Source organism: Argiope bruennichi, chromosome 1 (assembly GCF_947563725.1).
Source record: "Argiope bruennichi chromosome 1, qqArgBrue1.1, whole genome shotgun sequence".
Lineage (NCBI taxonomy): Eukaryota > Metazoa > Arthropoda > Arachnida > Araneae > Araneidae > Argiope > Argiope bruennichi.
The window spans coordinates 58,626,963-58,651,034 of record NC_079151.1 but is presented as its reverse complement, the minus strand read 5'-3'; the positions used below and the strand labels follow the sequence as shown (position 1 = coordinate 58,651,034).

General features: G+C 27.2%; 1 long non-coding RNA gene across 2 annotated transcripts in view; it reads left to right on the top strand.

The window, feature by feature from the left end:
• The window catches only part of LOC129981320 (uncharacterized), a 141,240-nt gene extending 118,734 nt beyond the window's left edge, over positions 1–22,506 (top strand). Inside the window, exons 2-3 of one of the 2 annotated variants that reach the window (XR_008785301.1) lie at positions 1,482–1,626; positions 22,289–22,506. This is a non-coding gene — a long non-coding RNA (uncharacterized LOC129981320). Of the gene's footprint in view, positions 1–1,481; positions 1,627–11,230; positions 11,349–22,288 lie in introns of those variants that run through there. The other variant, XR_008785304.1, reaches the window with a different exon arrangement.
• Positions 22,507–24,072: the final 1,566 nt, after the last annotated feature.

Here is a 24,072-nt window from a genome sequence, read left to right as displayed (position 1 = left end):
CTTACACATTCTACTCAAACTAATTGCTTATAATTGCACCTTTTTTAAATCAACATTTGAAGTTCTTTCTAAAAATAATGGAGAAAGAGAATAGATCCCCACCACCATCTTAAGTTAACCAATCAACTCACTTGAGTGTTCTTCAAGACCTAATTATGGGGCCTAACAAGACCCCATAATTTTCGTTTCGATATTATCTCAAACTATTCCTTGTCGGTATATATATGCAGTTCGTAATCTTGGAATAACATTAGTCTTTTTTCATTACAGCTTCAAGGAAATAGATGAAAAGTAGAACTCTTAAATAAAAATTCGGGTCATTAGAATAAGTACGAAATCGTACAACAAATTGGAGCGTTTTCGAAGAAATGAATACATTTGTGCTATAGTCAATAAAAAAATGCCTGGAGTTGTAGTGGTTTCAAGACATAAATGAAGGGGAAAATTTTTAGGGAAATATTGCGCCCGTTGAAAAGTTACAAAAGTTGTTAGTTTTATTGATATGTTTTAAGCGAATGTTAAAGTTGTTTAGATATAAAATATGTTTTTTTAAGCCTGCTTTTTCATTGGCGTAAATCATGCCCTTGGAATGTAGATAATCTTTTTTTTCTAGTTGTTGCAAGAGGAAATGTGTGTTTGTGCGCGCGTTTGGCAGTACTATATAGTGGGTTAACTAACAAATAACTTTAACATATAGTTATAGACTTTAAACCTTTTCTTTTTTCAAAATTACTTGCTATAAGTAGTAAATACTTTATATAAGAATGCATATGGCATTAATTTCAAAATATTCTTTTATATCATAAAAACTAATTAGCTAATAGTTTTGTATCATAAAAGCTTAAATGTATAATTTTTCAGAATATTTGTAAAGCACAGAAAACATTGTGCATATGAATTCAACTTGAGAAAGCAAAAAGATGAAAATAAGTAGATATTCTTGAATTTTTAGCCATTGTAAATGTCTCAAACATTTTTCTTTTTTTTATATGGATTTCCTCCATAAAAAATGGTTAAAATCTTATTTGTTTTCTGATTAACCGCATCAGAGAGATTTTTTTTCGGCTTCTAATCTTGCTTTTATATTTTTATATAAGAATAATTACAAAATTAAAAATATGGGATAATATGAATACCTTTTTCAGAATATTACTAATGGTACATGCTACATCAGATGGTTACAACTTGAAATAAGCTACAAATTTTTGATATTTTCGAGTTTAGAATCCAAGCAATATTTAATTATGTCATTTAAAAATACACTGAGTTGTTTTAAAAATGTTAAATATATATTAACGTATATTAATCTATGTAAATCTTTTACATTTTTTTTTCATATTACATTAAAAAATAATGATATCATAATGAGGATTTACTTTGCACCAATGATTGTAAAGCGTAAGCCACTTTTCCATTTATGCGGAAAATGGCTATCTGACTGTAGGAGGAGTTTGAAGATAACATTTTTCTTTCGTTTCCAGGCAACCCTGGCAATTCCTTTCGCTTCTTACACGTTTGTATTAAGGATTCAGAAGTTAAAGCAGAAAGAAAACATTGAATTAATTTTGGAATGAAGATTTTTAATGTTAAAAGATTGAAAAGAAGGAAGCTACATCATTTCTAAAGGTAGGTGATTTCATTTTAATAGGAAAAAGCCTTAGCTTTCTTTCTCCTACTTTAAATCTCAGTTATATATATATATATATACTATTTCTACAACTGTGGAATCACTTTGCATCAATAGCCTTTCTCAAGTCTGATTATCTGTAAATGAAAATACATTTTTATTCAATTTCAGTGATATTATAAGTAAACGGTGTTCATGATTCTAGTAATACAATGATAAATTTGTTTAATAATAATTCTTGATTCTTTAAAGAATAATGGGCATTCGTCTATTAAAGAAAAATTGTCAGGAATAGTGCTTAATCATCTAATAACGTACGCTGAAATAAATGAGAAATTATTAAATAATTTTGGCATTCTGATTACTTTATCAATGAAATAAATTGTCATAAATTTAACATATCATGAGCATCAATATTATATGCTATGAATTTAAATTGAAATACAGCTACATTTATAAAAATAATATTTCTTATTGTACAATTACATTGCGTGTTTTAAAGAAACTTTTAAACGTATTTGGTATGTAGCATCATATTTTTAATTTTTATATTAATCTTCTAGAATATTTTGTTTATCATATTCAATACTGAGTGAAATATATATTTCCCTGAATATTTCATGTATTATGTACGGATATTTCATATATTGTTATTCCTAGAAGTCTCTCTTTAGAAGAATTAATAACATTTAAATAATTGCCTTTGCTTTCAAAGATCTTCATCTCAAATATCTCGACAATATTTAAGCTAACGCACATTAAAATAATCTAATTTTCGATTAACAGACATAGAAAGCGATGATATGATTGAAATGCATTTTTACAAATTTTATTCTATGACTCGTGTTGAATTTCTGACGTTATCATGTAGGCATCTTCCATTCTATAAATCATGAATTGCAGATTTCCTCATGTTATAACTTTTCAAATCTTTCGAAAATATATTTCTAAAATATTTGAAGTCTACGATATAAGATTAAATGTGACAAAATATGCATTTAAATCAATTTTCTTCCTAGTTACTTCATTATTCATCGGGATTTTTCGTTTGATATTGTATTCATTTTAACAAAGGTTGATTTGTACGATCACACCATCATCTCTTCAAAGAATTAATATATTCATTTCTATAGAATATGAATTCAATACAGATTTATTTAAAAAATATTGCAGAAAAACAAGTGTGGGAGGTTTCAGACACACTTAATATCGATTATAACATCTCTCTCTCATATATATATATATATATATTTAAAATAATTTACAGAGTCAAAAAATTGTCCTCCAAGCATAACTACTGCACTAATATCTCCAAGGTCAAGTTGGGTCTATGCCATCATTTGGTAATAAATTGGTTGATAAAAAATGGTTCTAGAAAATAAAAGAATTATGGAACCATCTGTATAGAGATCCGATATTTGAGAGATGTTGTTAGAAAATTTGATACATTATGACGGAGATAGTTGATACACTCATAGGAGCATCATTTCTTCCTTTGGAATACTGTTCGCATAGCATATTCTCTAATGAGTAGTATTGATAGTTAATTAGTTATCTGTTGTCCACTTGTATATTGTTTCTTTCTACAAATGCTGCCTTTATGTTAGATCATGTTATATTTTTCTACTGGCTTTGATTGTCGTCTAATTGGATAAATCGTCGTTATCTATAATTGAGCTTGTTGGATATCTTCAACCACCTAGTGCTAATAAGAAAAGACGCCTGGTAGGTTACCCCCTAGTATCCACTTAAAATTTTCATAAAAATACCTATTAGCACAAGTTAATATACAATATCTCCTCCACTTTGTTTGACATTCAAACTGCTGTGCAATGTCATGAAGATATCGTATCAATGTCGGTAAGCATTTTCTACTTATAGAGATATTTTCCTATGCATGAGATCATTCTTTCTTTTTTTTTTCATTTTTATTTTTAAAAAAAACTAAAAGCTTCAATACTTAGATTAAAATAAAGAAGGATTTTTTTTCTTATTAACTGTTACATCATTGTCTTACAGAAATTATCATATTTTTGAATAGAATATATAAAATATATATTTTGAATATATAAAACTTATGAAACAATATTCGTAAAAACAAAGGAACAACTTATGAAGCGTTTACAATCAAATGAATGTTATATTTGACATAACATGTACCTTATATATCTGTAAAGCTTTATGTAACATGTATCTTAAGTATATGTAGCCAGTACTTGTAAATTTTTATGCATCATATTATGAATCCGTCCATTTTTCTGTTAGAAGTACACGCCAGAAATTATTAATTGGACAGTCAATAATACGATCTGAGCTTGAATGAGATTACATGCTAGCAAATTTTATTGCATGGGTTCAATCAGAAATCTTGTTAGTAAATTACGGTAAATATATATATAAAAAAAAATAACCATGACCTTAATTTACAGATGCGTGTAGATACTTTTCGATGATGACAACTTTAAATTAACGAGCGAAGATATGAAATAAAATAATCAGATCAACTCATTTTATTAAGAATAAAAGTAAGGAAAAAACCAATACTTGCTGGCAGTTATAGCAGAAGAACCTATTAAATATGGCTGCCACTAACACCGAAATGAAAAAAAAACACAAATAAAGATGATAAGCTGGCAGAATGGATATAGAACTTCATGAAAAGAATTATAGAGATAGGGTACAATTAAAGAGAAAAGATTCATCAGATGAAGTTTTCCATCATCTGCAAGCGGATATAATTGAAATGTTTTTTCCGATGAAACAGAGAGGAGCAGACGAAATAGAAAGAGAAAAATATTTTATGCTTTGTGCGATAGTGTTCTTTGTTTTATTTATTTTCGTAACAAGGGAAGAATAAAAAAAAAAAAATAACGCACACACAAATAAAGATATTCAACATTAATGTTTTTTGTTGTAAGGTGTAATTTTCGAGCTTTCAGACGTATTATATTTTGGAATATTAAGAATTATATTTAATTTAATTCGTTTAGATATAGCTTCACGTCAATGATTCCTCCATCTTGTTAGAGAGTCAAGTCACATTCTTATAACTGATTTAATATCTGTTTTATTGCGTGTCTGTTATATCGTTATCGATAAACAACATCTCAATCAACCATGCATGAATAAAATTGATTAAACTTTCATTTGCTTGATTCATAGGATATTCAGCCATAAAATTCTAAAATAAATCTTTCAAACCATTGCGTGAAATTTTAAAACTTATGAAAATAAATTACATAAAAAAAAGCTAAATATGAAAATGTTATTAGTTTCACAATTACGTTTCAGCTGTTTTCTCTTTATTTATGTTGTCTATTAGTACTGAATTTTCTAGGAATGTGCCGAAGGAAACTATCCAATTATCAAAAACTCATTACTATAAAAAAGTATTGATTATTAAAAAGAAAATTTCTTATCCAGCAATTTTTTTATGACCAGAAAAGAAAATTCAAAATTATTTGTATGTGATCTTTTTCTTGAGATGACCATTTCATAATACTCTTATAGCTAAGTTTGTAAAAATTATATATATAATATAAAACACAAAATGGCAGATAATTTTATTTTTCAATGCTGGAAGATTGAGGTTATAGATCGATAAAAATTGCTGTATTTAGAGAAAGAAATATTTAGTTCTGAAATTGCTCAAGCTTTATCGATACTTTTTTTTGTCGGAAAAGTACTTCTAGACTCTGCTGTCAGATTAACTTGTCACAATAAGACTTATATCATGACAGAAATGACTTAGAATCGTTAGGATTTCTTGCAGCTGTCGCATGAGAAGTGTACACTCATCGATTATTTTAACAGCCTCAAATTTCATAGACAAAAATATGGTTTTCATTTTTCACACCATCTCTAAATTTATTAAATTCTCTTGTCTCCCATTGTCTAAAAAAATGAAACAAAAACTCTTCAATATAAATTTAAATTTCTAGCCTGAAAACTGTAGGTATCCCATATGACTTACAGTACAGGATATTAGCTTTTGAGAAGAATGCCTTTCTCGTAATTTTCAATTTACCCTTAGCGATAATTTTAAAAATTTTGAAATTTCAAATCCTTTTATTAAAATACACCTCCAAATATTTAAAGTATGATATTTCCTGCTAATTAATAAATTTTCATTTTTAAATAATCAATTTAAAAATAGTCGCTACCCTATTTATATATATTTACACAATTTTTTTAAAAATGATTGTTTTTAAAATAAAACCTACATTTTTATTCCTGATTTGAATAAAAATAATTTCAAAAATGTATGCCTTTGTTTCATGCTTTCTTATCTTCAAACATACATGTATCTTCTTAACAAATTGTATCGCATTGCTGTTGAATAATTTAAATATATATATATAATATATATATATTTCGAAAATTTACTTTAACAAGTCTTTAACAGAATTTTTAATTCTAAATTTTCAAAACGTTTGGTAACCACAAACTAAATTACTAAAATAACAATTTTTGTTCATGAATTAAATATTTATTGAAATTTTTTCTAACGGAAATATAAAACACTCACCGCAATACAAATGTGCACTTTTCATTTACTGCTTGGAAAGAAAAAATCTAAAACCTACAGTGATTTAAAGGAATGGGTAAACTAAAGCCTGTGAACATTTTTACAGTGCTTTAAAATCAACTTATTTTGGGAATAAGTAAAAAAAAAAAGTAATGAATAATAAGTATAAAAAATAATGAGTAATGATAATATTTTGTTTTTCAAATGTGAATTTTATTATTTCATAGAACTGTTCTAAAGAAAGTTTGATCAACAACGTGAGATAGCTTTTGATTATAAGAAAAATAGAAGTAAATAATAGTGTTTCCCTTTTTGAAAATAATCAAAATATTGTTCAACTAAATTTTGCATATTTTAACTTCGTTCTAAAATGCACCACAACCTTGAGATAATTGACACGAATCTTTTTATGATGCGAAAAAATGACTTAATGACTAAGATTATTGAAAGTTCAAAAATAAGTGTAAGGCATTTTTAATCATATTTTTTTTTCAGAAAATGATCTAGAAATACCCGGGTGCATTTATAATATATTCATTTTTTTCCACACATTTGATCAATTGCACTTTCCCCTTCTGAATACCAAAACTTTCAGGCTAGATGATTGGCTCTCTGTCATTGATGGATTATTTCGGCATTTTTTTGAGAATATTTTTGAATACTGAAATAGAAGATTGTTGCTTTCAGAATTTTATATTACTTCCTCTTCCTACTATGTGCAATATTTTTTTAATTTAAAATTACGTTCTTTAAGAGTAATTAGAAGTATTAAAAATTGCTTTAAATTTTTCAATTACTTAATTTATTGCAAGAATTAACTCTTTCATATAATTCAATCGCTTTAAAATATTGGAACTCACGAAATTTTCTTTCAAAAATAAGAAAAATTTCCTATTGAGTTTAATAACCGCAATGACAGACCGTGTTCTTAAAATATTGTGCTTATATATAACGGTTATTAAGCAAATGCATATTTGGATATCCTTTGAATGTTCCCAGAAAACTTATTTATAACTCCAAACCCACTTGAATGAGCGTCTTTCGCAAAGAAATTATGCGCCACGGGTACTCAATATGTCACATTTAACAAAAAGGGGAAGAACATTTCTCGATGGCAGTTAGGCATATTGAGTGTTCATCAAAATTTCAGGAAACGAATGTTTGGGCATTGAGAGAATGAAAGATCATGATATAGAGGAAAATGTATTCTCCTTTGATTATATTTCGAATAAAAAAGATTCTTACACTGAAATTCTGTGGAAGTACCTAGAAAGAAAAGTACCTATCAGAAAAAGCCACTTGATCAAGAAGTCAACGAAGATAATAAGCACGAAAGAAGAATTTTTGCATAAATAAAGAAATAAATTTGCATCAAGAAATAAAATAAATTGCATATTTTAAATATTATAAACAATTAATCTATTATAGTTCATTATAAACAGTTACTAAATTATGCATTAAATTTTATCTATCTAGCGTTAAGTGTTTCATATTTATTGAGCTCTTATGTATTATAACAGCCACACAGATTTTCTGTGAATGGATGTTGTTCCAAATTTCTTAGAAATATACATATTTGGTCGTAAATTTATATACGAAAGAGTTTTTGAGTTAAAATTTTCACATACATATAGACAGATGAACATAATATCAAAAATATGTTTTTCTGTTTCACGGTGATTTCAAACATAAAATTCTTCAAATCTCGAAATAATTTTTAAAAAATACAATACTTCCTCTACATAAGAGAAAGTTTGAAAAAGTCATTGGCTTCAAATGATATCTTGTTTGTGTATCTTTATTTTTTCTTTTAAAGTATATGTAATTCAGCTTGGAGTTCCTTTGGACACTCTTGATATCATGAACATGTGTTTAGTTTTAGGTATAGTGTCTCTACGTAGTAAGGAAAATTTTTCTTTATAATTCTATTTCCTTCATTTTGATACTAATGCATATTTTTCTGTTTAATATATATTGATATTTAGATCTATTTTAACTCCTAAACCGTCGTATTTGGGTGACATTTGGGCATCGAATCATCGATTCTAAAAATATATGCCACCGTTAAATTATTCTATAGCCCTATATTTCTATTAAGATTTACATTTAATCCCAAATACTAAGTATTCTATGAATACTTAGAACATGAATCAGTAAAACAACACATTACTGAAATAATTCTAATTTAATTTTCAAAAAAACAAAGCAATGAAGAGTTTAAATTATTCCTTACTAAATAACATAGTTTAATGTGTATATAAAATGAAATAATTTTTTGTTTCTTTTTCTGCTTATTTCTATTTAATTAAAATAGATTATAAACCGCAAATTCTGCTCTAAATGATTTTCTTACTACTTTTTACATTTGACTTCTTTTAACATACGGATAAAAAATATCAAAACCACACCAAGTAATGAGAAATTTGTTCCAAATAAACGATTTCAAAAGTAACAACAATCACAAAGAAAATTTTACTAATCTCTCACTTTTTTTTTCTCTCTCTCTCTCTCTCTCTCCATATATATATATATATATATATATATATATATATATATGTGTGTGTGTGTGTGTAATGATATTTTAACTCTAATTTCAATTTAATTAATTTTCATAATAACTTCATCTTAATTTAGCCCATAGTAACTTCATTCTAAAATATTCTCTTATTTCGTGATCCAATTCCACTGTCTCTTCTTAATTAATTCAAGAGAAGCTTTGTTAAATTGTTGAATCAGCTAAAATCTAACTTTCCCACACTACGCGTGAAGAAATAACATACCGCTGATCAAGCAAATTCTTTTTAAAATCACCCTGTGTTTCCCCTACCTTGTCCACCCGTATAACGAAAATCCCTATCGAAATCTCATAATACATTAGCACTGTAAAGAAATATTTTCCCTATCAAAATCATAGGTTATATAAGACCAGGGATAAAATGTCCAAGAGCTCTTTGCTCATTCCTTTCTGTGTCGTTCTGTGTGCTCGTCGCTTGTACATATGCTTGCTTCTTCAAAATGAAATAAAACGACGTCACAAAAAGTAAAGTATCTTCATTGTCTTCAAACTGCATCATGTTTCACAACAAATAATATTACATATATATATATATATATATATAATATATAATAAACACATAGACAGACACACAGAGAGAGAGAGAGATGAGTACGGCCCTATTAAATTTACTTCCAATTTTTATAAACAATTTCTCATTTCTATTCGTTAAACAGAAAATGAATGGGTGAATTTTATACACTCATTCAAAAAGAATTATTCTTTTCTAAGAAATCAAATAAACAATTTAAATCATTAAAGTTTTAACACAAAATATATAAATTTAAAAAAAAATACATAAATCATAGTAATATTCTTGCCAAATTCCTATTCGCTATTCCTTTTGTATTCGAAAAGAAATTCGAGAAATCTTTCCTTGAGTCATAAATTTTATTTTGAAACACTTCAGTGATGGCCATTCTGAAATGCTAACATTTCAGTGAAAATCAAATGACTTCAATGCAAGAAAATCTATTTGCTTTTTACTACTTAGAAATATTTTCTCCCAAACTATCACTGATTCACTCAAATGCACTAGAAATAGACTGGACATTTCAAACCTTCTCTTTTAGTACCAAATACAATGCAGCAGCTTTACATAACTCAACTCCTTACGGAGTTTCAGAATAAAAGCAATCTAAGAGATTCCCACAAGGAAATATTAGCGCATCTACTTAGCTATTCTTCTGAATTCCAAATTGCACTTCAAGTACAACATTTCGGGAAATCTAGTGTGCTCTCTTTTTTGGGAATGGTTGGTTTTTGAAAATTGCAAGTTAATAATTCAAAAAATATGAACGTAAGCATAAAGAGAAAAAAAAACTATCTGAGCAAATAGCCGGACTTGAAGCTGAAATGGGTTGAGAATATTATGTATACGATTGCTCAACCCATTTCATTTTTTTCAAGATGTTTATGGGAATGGATACAAACTAAATCGTTTCGTTGCTTTCTTTTTAGCTTCCTCGGATTTAGTCATTCGGTATGTTAAAATGAACAAAAACAAATGTTTTTCTTCTGCCTTTGTTTTCTTCAGTTATCTTTTACATGAAAAAAAGTCCGAGATACGGTTTAACTGGCATATAGAGGATGGCTGTTTCGACATTTCCTTTATTTATTGTTTGCTAGAAATATGCAACAAAAAATTCCAAGTCACCTCTTTAAGAGAGAGCAAGCGATTTCTAAGATTAACTCTAAAAATTATGATCCGTATTTGAAATAAATAAATAAAAAATAATATGCTAGGGAATATTGACTTTGAAATAAAAAAATAAAGGAAATAAGTGAGTATCAACAGAAAAGAATTTAAAGCACTCAAAGTACAAAAAAAAAATGTGTTTTGACTTCAGAAATCAACATAATTTTTTCTGTTACAATATGGTTGTAATGAATTAAAGAATATGACTGACACATTTTTGATCTAAATATTTTGATAATTTAGAAAAATAGACTTTAATCAGAATATCCTAGATTTGCTTGTGTGTGTTTACCTCTATAACAGTGCCTTACTTAACAATGGGGAGTGAAATGGAGAAAGAAATATGCGCACTTTTTGAAAAATGTATTTATTGTTACCATATTATTTCTTTGCGACATTCTCTGAGCAAATGAACTCTCTATATTACACAGAAAATCAGCCACCAATTTGTCAGAGTCACGTTATACATATCATATATTTAATTAACTATCACTAACACTGACATTGTTATTTTATATAACGTCAACATTATTATTTTATTTTACCATGCCAATAGTTATTGATACTCTTTTTCTCTTGCGTAAATGCAGCATCTCCGATAACATAATTTTAACTGTTTGTGGCCCATCAATAATATATTCAATGTGTATATTAGTGACGAAAATTAAGGAAACTTTTCGGAAAAAGTGGATTTTAAAACTTTAAAGACTCATAAGTACCACAGTATTTGTAGTAACATCATAAAATTATATATCAAACTAAGGATAATTTAACCAAAAATATAAAGCATTGAATTGTGTTAAATTATTATTATTTTTTAAGTTATAGCCAAATAACGAGAAGAAGGGAAGCCAACTATCTAACACTCCGACCCGCCCGAAGGCACACGGATTAAAACCATAAAACTGAATGACCGGACCGCCGCAACAGCAACATTGGCGGGAACTGTGGTTGAGTTCTAAGGGCCGACACCGGCCACGGTACAACCCTCCCCGAAGGAAGAACGTCCCGTCATCGATGGGAGGAGCCAGATCCCCCACCTATTAGTGTACCCTCCAGGGTGGCGAGATCCAACCACCATGCCGGAAGCATCTCATCCTCATTTCGAGGTGCCCCCCCCCGGATGGATACGAGAAGAAGGGAAAATATTTTGCTTCATTTGAATGTAACTATTATGCAGAAGTGCTTATACATTCAATAAGATGAGATCTATTTATAAGAAGAATTCTGCTATTGGTACCATGTCTTAGTAAATAGAAGGAGTAAACTGTTTCTGCTTCTTTTGCGATTTATTTCACGTTATTCGATTTTTTTTTTTTTTTTTTTTTTTTGTATTCCAACGATTTGGAAGTGTTTAAAACAAAGCAAAATAAAAGAAATGGGCAAACATAGATGATTAATAATCCAAACTATTGTATTATTTAAGTATTGCATAAACAAGACTTTAATTAACATGAAATTCATGCAAGAATTGGTAGAAATCTAATTATTGGCGGCATTTCAAAATTTTTAAATAAATATAAGGAAGTTCAGTCGCTAGAAATTAAAATCAGTGAATACAGCATATAGTACATAGCATCAAGTGAATATATAAAAATAAAAAAAAATATACATGATAGAAGAAATAGAGTATAGAAAGAATTTTGAAGTGTATAAATAGATTAGTTAAATGGCTCAATGTGGGGATTATAAAACATGGGTGTAGGAATCTAATCCACGGGTACTCAATCTGTCACAGTTAAACATGGGTGTAGGAATCTGATCTAAATGTTTAAGTCAGAAACAAAGATAAAAAATTAAACAGGGCAAAATGACATGATAAAAAAAAAAAAAAAAAAAAAAAAAACTGTGGGAACGTGTAATTTAGAGTGTTGAGGCCAAAAGTTTCCTATTTAGTACCGATGGCATTAAATACTACGGAGGAGAATACGATATTTAGCTCCTTAATATTATTGTTTGCACTTACTGACAAAAACCAGTTAGTTTTATAATCTGAGGCTGTAGGACATCATGTATAATAATAATAATAAATAATAATAATCATATATTAAAATTTTTTGTTGCTAAATCTGTAACAGAAATTTCAATTAATTAAAAGATAATGTTTATATATTTGCGAATGACTATATTAATTATTATAGTGATATAAAATATGAACATTATTACTTCAATAAATCTGTAGTGTATTCATATCGAAAATAGAGAAAGAGCTGAGTTACTATAAACCATTATATAGTGATGTGATATTCTGTTTAGGTTTGCATTTCCTGTCCGAAATTGCCTGCGTTTTGGCATGCTTATAATAAATTTCGAATGAGCCATTCAAATTTGGACTGTATGATATTTTTCAAATATTATTAATTACTTACGTCAGAGTGTTTCATTTAATATATTAGATGATTTTAATCGCAATTTTGTATTAGCTGAACATGTTTATATAATATTATTTAGGTTAATAATAGTTCACTGGTAATTTATTATGCTATTTAGAATCTTGCATTTATTTAAAAGTTTTGAATTTATTGTTAACTAGCCACCTTTGGCGACCAGCCGGTTCGCTAATCTTAATGTTAGTTTAAATTTTAATAATTAAAAATTTTACGCAATTCCTACTTTAATAGATGCTTCATCAAAATATTTTAAAACTTCAAATTTCGATAGTCATATAATTCACTCATAATATTATAAAGGCCTTCAGTATAACATAATATGTATCTCTCTAATTTTCTGTTAGCTCTTGTAGAATTTATGCTTTAAATAGAAGAGAAAAGAATTAATTTGCAATTAATATAATATTTTTTACTAAAAAAAACCATTTTTTTATAATATGATTACTGATAACAGAGTCACTGAGCGTTTAAACTTTATGGGCACTAAAGAATATCTTTCTTAATTTATGTAATATCTCAAGAATTTGTCAACAAAATTTTCTCAGATTCATCATGAACATATCGATGAATTAACAATGTTTCATTTTAAATGCATCAAACACTAAGAAAATAAAATGAATCGTTTAAAATAATCGGTCGAAAACAGGTTTAAAAAAACCACTTAAAAACGATGTACTTAAAACAATAAGCATATACAAAAAATATTTAACTAACATAAATATAATTTAATTACAAAAGCAACTAACCTAAAAATAATTTAAATCAAGAATCATCCGTTGATAATATTGTCAACAATCAGAACACAATGCGCATGCGTGAATTTTCAACGCCAGTTACGGTAACGCAAATGCGTGAATTTTTCTACGCCAGTTGGGGTAACGCAATGCAGATTAGACATTTTTAATTTGCTTTATTCTGTGTTATTTTAATTCAAAAGTACTTCAGAATGAATCTGAAAGATCGATTAATTAACAATGTTTAATTTTAAATGCATAAAACATGAAGAAAATAAATAGAATCGTTTGAAATAATCGGCCGAAAAATGTTAACCCTAGCCTCATTACTTTTGGGAAAAAAACTGAAACCTTACTCATTTGGCGTTGGGGAAAATGAAAAGATTGTTTGGAGGGAAAGTTAGTTTTTAATTAATAATTAAAATTCTAATTCAAAATTCAAAAAAGGGACCCCAGGTGCACATTCCCGACCTCTAAGGTATACATGTACCAAATTTGGTAGATGTAGGTCAAACGGTCTGGCCTGTACAGCGCCAACACACACACACACACACACACACACACACTGAGCTTTATATAAGTATAGATAACTTTAAAAATAATGTGTACTAAACTACTAGCTTGGATTATGTATTTACCTGGAATTTATGTCCATTATCGTAATATACCAGTGTTACTAAAGACTCACAAATTGAAACTTAATAGTTTAGATAACAGACATGTATATGGTAAATATTCTGCACAATTCTGCAGTACGAAATAGCTCAGTAAGACATAAATAGTGTATTATTTATATAAAAAGCACTTGACATAAATATGAATTTATTTTTGAAAAAATATGAGAACATTATAAAATGCTTGACTCATGTTTTCAGTCATTTCTACATTGAAATTCATGCATCTCGTTTTCCCCTAATTGAATTTACTCAAGAATTCTGCATTAAATTGAACATTAAAATGAGGAAAGACGATTTACTGATTAAACGGTTTTGCAATAAGGTGTCAAAAAATAATTCACAAAGCACAAATTAATAATTTAAACTTACCAGATTAATAAACCAAAAAGCACTTTGAAAAAATGCAGGTTTTTATAAGTCCATTTGCTGTTTTATAATGAATTACAAATTATTAAAAACCCGATTTATGCAAAAAGTTTAATGGTTCTTGAATCAAAATGCAAGACAAATTTCAAGTTATAATCGTTTGGGATATTTAATTAAAGGTTTTTGCAGTCTGTGATAAGAAAAAAATTAAATAATTTCTGCCAGATTCCTCTTTTGAAATCCATTTAAGGATTAAACAATGGTAATTTGAATTTTTCCAATTATAATCTCCCGTAACTTATCGGTATTAATTTTTTTCTATTGCGAGTCATTAGAATTCTTTTGTTAAACATGATTGTTTTTTAATCGTTTTTTATAGCATTTTCTACTGTTTATGTTGCGAAAATTTGAATTTTAATATGATAAAAGAATTATCATATTAAAAAAGATAAATGATGTCTTTGAAAAAAAGAGAAAAAGAAAAAATGAAGATTGGGAAAAAGATTAATAATTCCAAATTAAAAAGAACTTAAATTTATACAGTCATTATCCGCTATGTAGGTTGCAAGAAAGTATTATCATAATTTCCGCTTGATTAATAATTGTAAAATCTTCACTAAATTGAATTAATTAAAAAGTGAATGATAATATTTTTAAAAACTCTTGATAAATTTTGCGTATATAATACGTAAGATAGAAATCTTTGATCAAAAAATTCATATCTGAAATTTTAAAATATAGTTATTTGTATTAAACACTCATAAACCGCTAAAGGTATCAATTTTCTTATAAAAAACAAATTATTGAAATTTTTAATCTTCAATTTATATGAGATAGGTGTTTAAATACAATTTAAATTTTTTCATGAATTATTTGGCGGAATTGCTTCGTTCAGAAATCTATTATATTTTAACGCAAAGAAATTATAACTTAATAATGCCATGCATCTGCAAGTAAAAAATTGCAGGTATGAACATACGATTAAAAGATTACTTATAGATCTTGACAAATACAAAATTTCATCTATGAAAATTTATATTATTTTTATGCTAGGTTCCCTTTTATACTCGGAATAGTGAAATTTAATATTACTTTCCATAATTCACTAAAATTATTTCATGCTTCTTGTTTTTATATTATCTAATATTGGAAAGTGGCTTTCATTAGTTTGACATAAGTTGCTGTAGACAATATATTTAATTGCAACAATGCAATATATATATATATATATATATATATATATATATATATATATATATATATATATATATATATATATATATATATAATATAATCATAATGTAATAAATAAATAATATATAATTATTATGCAATTAAAATAGTCGTAATAGTTAAAAATAGTGGCAAACACTGTTAAAAAATGGTCATGTTTTACCGTAATATATATGTAAATGTTTTACATTTCTTATAGTTAAATAAGTGAAAATTCTATAAATGAAGTTTTTCTATGGAAGCTCATTTAATTCGTCATATATCATATTCATAAAAGGGCAGCAATACAGCAGGTTTTGAATTCATCTTATAATGTCCAGAGACTTAAAATTTTGCTCTCATGCATGTTATTGAATGCAAGATAACTTTTTTTTATATTTTCAGAACTTATTCACAAATTAATCAGTGTTTAGTTAAACTTTTCCATGAATGTGGTAATATCTAGTAGGGAATTTAAATATTAAAATATATCAGTTTTCTATAATATATATATATAATAGCAATTAATTAAACAGAAAAAATAACATTCAAACCATGAAAAAAAATAATTAACGTTACGGCTTTATGTTTTAATTTGGCAATCTCCTTTGCTTGAAAAATACCTTGTTCAACAATCAGGATACAAACTATATCTATAAGTTTAAAGTTTATGTTCAATATTCAAAATATTAAATCTTATAATTACTCTGTTAATGAAATGCAAATTTTCATTGAAAGTGTGTTTATTAATTTTTGGAATGCTAGAGAAGTTTTGTCAAATTTCCCAGCATATTTATCAAACCTGAGTGAATTGATCAATCAAAGCGCATTCTTCCCTGCCATTTATCATAGTAGATACCTCTAATGCAATTTGAATCCTAATTCTTCTTGGAAAACAAGGACACTTTGTTTGAAAATATGAGTTTTAGTTCATCATTTTTAAAAGTTATGCATGTGGAACCAAACATTTGCATGTACATTGCTATACATTATAGCTTTACACAAAGCATGAGTGTAAAGATTATATTCATTCCGTAGACCTGTTTTCAAAGAAATAAAATTCCATTAATCATAGCAGAAAGCGCCTCTAAGTCACGTTTATGTTGTAGTAATGATATCTTTAAAATCAATTTTGTCATAAATGTATACTGTCTGCAAGTAATGCTATTTTAATTTGCTGTATAGAAAACTTTTGAAATTCATTTTTAATTATATTTCAGCAGTTTTTATTTAATATTTGAATTGATTTTTTGTTGTTGTTTATCTTTTCATAGAATATCTACCTTTTGAGACCATTGGTTCACCAGGAATAATTATTGTGTTCAATATCAAATAAATATATCATGCATACTTTGATATTCATAATTCCCTGAACAAAGAATTAAAAATGTAAATATACAGGTAATCTAACTTCTATAGTAGTGTAGATTCAATTTTTTATTCTTCATGTAAACATATATATTAAACTGAACTCTTCTTTCATAACTTTCAACAATGGAAATTCTGCTATTAAATAATAATAAAATATTATTAAAATTTGATATTATTTATTAAATATTTGACATATATTATTAAACATTTGATAAAACAATGAAATTGGTATGAAGTTTGGAAGAATGAAGAGACTCATTAAAAATTACTAAAAAAAATATTTCACAATATTCCCAAAATTTAAAAAAAAAAAATGTGAACAATATCACATTTTTTATTCCTATATAAAATAGTGTTTAAAATATTTTTCAATGGTGTTTGGATAAAAATATCCCAAAGGGCAATATCCATTTTCAAAATGCAATGGAGGGTTAGAAATCAGTGCCCTTTACGAGTGTTTATCTTGACTTAATTATTAATTATATTAAATATAGTATCCAACTAATAATTTCAAGCAATCCGTTTGTTTAGAATGACTTGGAATTGTCCAATCCTAATGGGATGACTTTACAGTAGGGAAATGCTATTTTCCTATTAGGCAGAAAGTATTCGGAATGTCGTTTGTATTCATTTCTTCACCCTTTATATAGCCTTTCCTTAAATTGCATTTTCGGATTTCCTCCAAATCAGAACTTCTACTTATTGTAAATCTCGCCAAAGGTCATCGCCAAGTGTGTGTTGTTAATTTATTTGCAAGCGCGTTTATTCCGCCCTTTTATTGATATCATTTATTGACGAGAAGCGAAAAAGCATAGTGATATTGGCAACATTGCACCCGTATGCTGTCTCACTTTTGTGATGCATCATGCAGACGACCATGATTATAGTGTATGATTTGTATAATTAATATTTTTTAAACCGAATTATTGTTCCATAAAATATGTTGTCTTAAATCAGTATTGCTATCTCTGTGTTGTCTTCATCTCATCACCATATAAATACTCATCTTAGTAGATGTATTATAGTGGATAAATGTTTTGCGAATGTAATGATGAACCGTAGTTAGGACCTCCTATTATGGGTGTCACTGTAAATGCATGGCTCATATCCACAAAGGGGAAAGTTTCAATTATTTGCTAAAAACACATCAAATAATGCATTTTAGTTTGAACTTTGTTTTATGAGATGTTTTAATGGGAGTGGTTATATTATGAGACTTTTAATTTGAATCATTACCAAATAAAATGCTAATTATGTATTATAAATAAATATTATTGTTAATATAAAAAAAAACTTCTTTTCAATGTATTTCAAAAATCAGTGAAGGCTATTCCAAAAGCTGGAAAAAAATTTCATTACAATTATCATAGTGTAGTTTGTAATAAAAGAATAATGTTGAAAATAAAATATATAGAAAAATTCTTTAAAAAAATGATACTAATATTTGAAATAAATGTTTTAGGAAACAAAATAAATCTGCTTAAGCTTTCGTTCGCCTTATCAAATTTATGTTGGTTATGCCAAGAAATTAATGTATAAAATTCTCATACTCTTTTGAACAAACACATAAATCAGAAATCTAATCTTTTCAGAACATAATACTTTCAAAGGAAAACAAACTCTTAGTCAAAATCGGATAAAGAATTTTAATGAAGTAATTCCGATAAAGCAGTAGGCTTAAAGGAAGAGCAAGTTCTGCAAATCTTGTATTATTGCATATATCGAAAAGTTTAGCCTGTTAAATTATTCGTAAAATATTAATCTCTTTTGCAAGACAATACTTTAAAAGATCATATCAACGAATCCATCTTGTAAACATATTCTTATAATTCCCTTACTTGAAATGAAATTTTTAGAAACATTTATCTTTTGCAATCAACATCCATATAGAAAGAACCTATTTTTTAATAAAGCAAATAAATTTCGGATTTTCTTCTATTCTCTATTAATAAAGAAGAGGATTTCTGCTTCATTATACTTTGGAAAAGAATGAAAAGTATATAGATTTAAGCAGCTTTATTTTTATTCAAGAAAACTTGTGATAGCACTCGAGGAAGATATAAATAGCATCATTACACAAATGACTTCAGATCCGAAACACGCAGCAAACAATTGAGTGCAACTAAAGAGATAAATTGAACAACGTAAGACAATTTCAAATGCACGGTATTAGATTATTTCAACATTTATTTTCGATTCCGAAATCAATAAGCTTATATTTCTACGGCAGCCCTTTTCCATTACGTCGGCAAATTTATTGTTGGGTTTTTGTTGTTTGTTGGAATTAAATTACACTAGCTACTTCAGAAAGAAAAGTTTTATGTACGCTGGTAAATGACAAATGATCGGAAGTGACTATTCAGTTAGAATCTGAATAGCTCATTGTAAAGCACGAGTGGCGTTATATTTCTTTTAAATCTTGGCAGTGAAAAGTGCATCATGTGTAAAAGTCTATTGAGCTGAATGTCGAGTTTATTTCTCAAACTTTTCCTCAAACGGAATTTGATTTGTTTGAAACTGGGTAGTACCATATTACGAGGAACGAAGAAATGTACAAAGAATTCTAAACTCAAACAAAAGTTGTTGTTTTTTTAAAAAAAACTTATAAAAGAAGTTCATTTCTTTCCATCAAGAATAAACTTGATTTGAAAATCAGAATTTTACTTCTATGTGTATATATGTTGGTTTCATTTTTGTTTTAAACTCTGACAAATGAGTTGAATTGCAAGCTTTTTATAACTATGATTTATTTCAGAAGGAATGAAGGCTTTTATAGATGCACTTTATATTTATATAAAGGGGTGGCCAAAATTGTAGACACTTCTGAAAATTTTTATATTTTCTAACATTGTATGCTTATATAAAATGTAACGTTTCACAAAATGTTTGTTATTCAGATTAAAGTAAAAATAATTCTTTTTTGCATTGCAAATATTTGAAGTTTGCTTTTTGTATTGAAATCAACATTAAATTCTTTTTAAAATGATATGTAATAGCTTGCATTTTGTGAAATGTAACATATTCTATAATCATACAAAGTAAAAAAAAAAATATGTATAACGATTTTCAAAAGTGTCCACAATTTTGGTCACGACTGTATATGTATAGCTAATTTTCTTTTTAAAAAACTGCAAAAGTTAAAATAATTTCTTTAATTCCATTCAATAATTATTTAATTTCATCGTAATATATAGTATAATTTTGATGAAATACGTGCCTGCTAAGTGATTCAAGGGCGTTTCCAAAACTTATAAAATAAATTTTCGGAAGCAGATATTTGAGTACCATATCCTTGATTTATGTGATGCAAGCAGTATAATTTTTATAAGCCTTCATTTATGTGATGGAAAAGTAAGGAATAATGATATCCAAGAAATTATAGATATCATTAGAATTCCTTTTTTTCTGGATATAGAAACGTTAAAGAACAGAAGGCAGAAACATGTAAGTCCAAATGGAAAAAAAAATATTTTCAAAGAAGTAAAAAACTACAAATCATGATTTTTAAGGCAGTAAATCCACTACTGAAAAAATTACGGAATCTAATTTTAATAAAGTCCTAATCCTTATGAGATTTTTTACAAGCTAAAAATTTATAAAAAAATGTGTCACTTTTCGAATTGTCATAATTATAACGAATTGATTATATCTAATATTTCAGTTATATAAATTTCTATTTTACTTATTTATTTATATTTGTATACCTTTCGGGATATTATAATTGGGAATTTAAATATTAAATTCGTCATTTAATAACATAATTTTTGTTTAAAATATTATTGCCGAATTCATTACAGGCAGAAAGTTTCCATCGTTATATTTTTATTTATATTTATTCTTATTGCAGAAATGTGAAAAGTAACTAACTAGATTGCGTAGTGTGTAACTATAAAGCTACACTAATAATTATAATAAGTTGTGAAATATCTGGTTGAAATAAGTTTAATTGAAAAAAAACTGTAGCATTTATGTTATTTACTTTGATGCTAAATTTTGATTTTCATATGAAAAATGAAATTATTCAAGATATACACCATATTCTTACTATTCCATTATATATTATTTGAAATTTTTCCCCAAGTATATTCCATTTTTTCCCCAGTTCGGTTGTATGAAATTATATTTTTATGCCAAATAAAATTATTTATTTCTTACTCATTGAAGAACAATTTTTAAAGCTAAATCAAATGATTATTGAATTTTCTAAAAATAAACTTATGTAAAATAACATAAATTAGTAAGACACTTTCAACTTAATTTCGTATATATTTATCCCTTACAAATAAGTAGTATTTATGATCTCAAAGATTTAATAACTGAGCAAATTTTTAAAAGATTCCATTTGAGATAAATCTAAGGTCAGAAACTGGGTGAAAAATGTGTATTTATTGATTGGCTTAATGGTGTCTCTAAGAAAGAAACCCAATTAGCCAATTTAAAGAAATTATGAAATAAAGAAATAAACATGCTAAAATGAATAATTTTCAGTTATTTTTAACGGTTTCAGCCAAAAATGCGAATTGTGTCTTAAAAGTAGTTACCGATTTACTTAAATTGAATCGTAGTTTTAATTTAAATAATGAAACATTAGAAAAATTTCTAATACAGTTACCTCTTTCTTAATAATCTTACTAATAATAACAAAAAAAAAATCTTTTTTCTTGCAAATGAGGAAGTTGAATACCTACTAGGGTAAAATGGCAAAAGCCTCTTCATATCTACGCATTTTATTAAAACGCAATTTTAAGAACGACGTTTGATTTAAAAGACATATGCTAGAGGTATTTTTCATTAAAAATAACTACTTTAGTTTTCCTCGACTATTCGTAGAGCATAGCATTGATAAGACATTTAATTAAATAGATATGTTAGAACCAGTCGGATCTTAGGACATGATTGTATAAATTGTGATATTATGTAGAGATCATATTTTATCACTATTCATATACCCTAAACTAACTTACTCTGTTGCATTTAAATTTCACAAATATTGTTTTTTCATACTAAAGAGAAACAAAAGAATCTTTTCAAAAATTTTCATGTTGCTATTTAGATGATTTTTTTTAAAAATAAGTCTTCATGTTGTGACAAATGGAAATAAAGACTATAATGAATTAAATTCCATTTTAGGTTAAAAACAATTATGGAAGATGATAATATAAATACATAGTGTGCAACTAATGATTTTCAACTTATAAGCTCTAGTTCTGATAACCCAAGAAGTCCTGAAATACACGCAGGATTACCATATGATAATGATGAAACGTTTTAACTCCTTCCATTCCGAAAAAATTAATTAAAACTTACAATTTTAAAGTTGTTTTAAGCTGTTCATATTTTTGAACAACGATCAGATGACAAAGAGGAATGCTTGAGCTGGAAAAACCTCTCCGAATTTCTGAACAACAAGTACTAAGGAGGCAAATGGAGAGCTTGTTCAACCATCAACACTCAAAGAGGAAAATGCCCGCCACTGAGAGAGACTCCGTTGAAATAGCGTCATACAGCTCAGTTCAGCAATCACTTGAGCTCCAAGCAATACTTGTTCTTCACCGGTCTATTCAACTATTCCGTCGTTTATTCATTATCCTCTCCACGAGTTGTTTCACCACTATGACTACGACCGTAGCTTCAGACTACCGACCTTTTATAGTTCCTGGAAGACGGGCCGAGAAGATTCTGGACCAGTCAGGCGTATCTTGATTCCTGTTGGCTCAAATTGCTGTTAAAATTTTGTTGTTGTTGTTAAAATTTTGGAATTTTCCAGTAATATCTATTTTGTAGCCAAAGTCGCCAAATGGTCGGCAAGTTTATCACCTACTTTGACGCGGCGCCCGATCAGCACCCAACAAAGCTGGACATAAAACGGTCTTTCCCGTGATTGAACTAAACGTGCTGAGAAGCAACATTACAGGTTTGAAACAATATTAACTGCTAAGAAATAATAAATTAAAATATCTACAAATGAAATCATGGAGAGAAGAAATTACTTTAAACATGTTATTGAAAATATTGAAAAGAATCCGGAGTGATATGATAAAAGTAAATAATTTTATTCTTTAAAAATTCTAATGACATTTCCTTTACGTAATGTTGTGCGATTATGGTGGAACAAAAATAAATATTTAAACTAAAATTTACTGACTGCGGATCTTTCAAATCACACCCACTTCTTTCAATTATACCTTCATATTAATTTCATACAAAAAAGAAATAGTTTTCCAAAGTTAAATGTCTCTAAAAATTTCAACACAGTACTATACAATGTAAATATGCTTTAACTGAAAACATTTCTATATTTGCACTGTAATAGTTAAAACAAGAATAATTTCTAGGAGGAAAATTTCATCTCTTTGTGTGTCTCAAAACACATCGATTTTATCACAATTTTACTTCATATGTACTGAAAGTAAAAGCTTAAAATCTTTTTAAAGAAGATACAACGTTTTCAAAATTTTAAACTATTTTCAATAGTTAAATACTTAGCAAAAATATTTTGTAACTATATAAATTGGAACTATTTTCATTTACAAAGAAAATATGACACATTTTTGTTTAGCTTTTGTATAACACTGTTTTTTTCAAAAAGATCTAATTCATATTTCTAAAATATATCCCGGCTATTTCAATTGAAATTTCTATAAATTTTAAAACTTGTTAAATATATGATGAAAGGACAGCAGTAACAAAAAAGGAATGTAAGAAGATGGATAAGAGAAAAATAAATATTTTACTTTCAGGTGAATTAATATTGAATAAAAAAAATTCCTTTGATATTTTTGTTATTTCCTTAATTTCGAAACAGGATGAAAAAAATTTAATATCATGCATGTTTGATAAAAGTAGCACTGGTACCGAAATAGTTTCTGCTTACTGTTATTATTTTTTATCTTATTCAATATTTATTAAAATAC